Below are 1,534 nucleotides of genomic sequence, written 5' to 3' on the forward strand. Positions count from 1 at the left end.
GTAGCTGCATCTACAAGATGACATAGAGATTTGCGAAGTACATACGGATCTGAAAGATTCAGACCCGTTGACTATAACATCTCTCACAAGCATAACATGTTCAAACCTAGAACTCATCGAGTGTTAATCACATGGTAATGTGAACTAGATTATTGACTCTAGTAAACTCTTTAGGTGTTAGTCACATGGGGATGTGACCTTGAGTGTTAATCACATATCGATGTGAACTGGATTATTGACTCTAGTGCAAGTGGGAGACTGTTGGAAATATGCCCTAGAGGCAATAATAAATTAGTTATTATTATATTTCCTTGTTCATGATAATCGTTTATTATCCATGCTAGAATTGTATTGATAGGAAACTCAGATACATGTGTGGATACATAGACAACACCATGTCCCTAGTAAGCCTCTAGTTGACTAGCTCGTTGATCAATAGATGGTTACGGCTTCCTGACCATGGACATTGGATGTCATTGATAACGGGATCAAATCATTAGGAGAATGATGTGATGGACAAATACCCAATCCTAAGCCTAGCACAAGATCATGTAGTTCGTATGCTAAAGCTTTTCTAATGTCAAGTATCATTTCCTTAGACCATGAGATTGTGCAACTCCCGGATACCGTAGGAGTGCTTTGGGTGTGCCAAACGTCACAACGTAACTGGATGGCTATAAAGGTACACTACATGTATCTCCGAAAGTGTCTGTTGGGTTGGCACGAATCGAGACTGGGATTTGTCACTCCGTGTAAACGGAGAGGTATCTCTGGGCCCACTCGGTACGACATCATCATAATGTGCACAATGTGATCAAGGAGTTGATCATAGGATGATGTGTTACGAAACGAGTAAAGAGACTTGCCGGTAACGAGATTGAACAAGGTATCGGGATACCGACGATCGAATCTCGGGCAAGTATCGTACCGCTAGACAAAGGGAATTGTATACGGGATTGATTAAGTCCTTGACATCGTGGTTCATCCGATGAGATCATCGTGGAACATGTGGGATCCAACATGGGTATCCAGATCCCGCTGTTGCTTATTAACCGGAGAGTCATCTCGGTCATGTCTGCATGTCTCCCGAACCCATAGGGTCTACACACTTAAGGTTCGGTGACGCTAGGGTTATAGAGATATTAGTATGCGGTAACCCGAAAGTTGTTCGGAGTCCCGGATGAGATCCCGGACGTCACGAGGAGTCCCGGAATGGTCCGGAGGTACAGATTTATATATGATAAGTCTTGTTTTGGTCGCCGGAAAAGTTTCGCGCATTATCGGTATTGTACCGGGAGTGCCGAAAGGGGTCCAGGGGTCCACCAAGGGGGTCCACCTGCCCCGGGGGGCCACATGGGCTGTAGGGGTGTGCGCCTTGGCCTATATGGGCCAAGGGCACCAGCCCCAAGAGGCCCATGCGCCAAGAGATAAGGGAAAGAAAGAGTCCTAAAGGGGGAAGGCACCTCCTAGGTGCCTTGGGGAGGATGGACTCCTCCCTGGCCGCACCCTTCCTTGGAGGAAGGGCCAAGGCTGC

This window comes from Triticum dicoccoides, chromosome 2A (genome assembly GCF_002162155.2).
Source record: "Triticum dicoccoides isolate Atlit2015 ecotype Zavitan chromosome 2A, WEW_v2.0, whole genome shotgun sequence".
Taxonomy (NCBI): Eukaryota; Viridiplantae; Streptophyta; class Magnoliopsida; order Poales; family Poaceae; genus Triticum; species Triticum dicoccoides.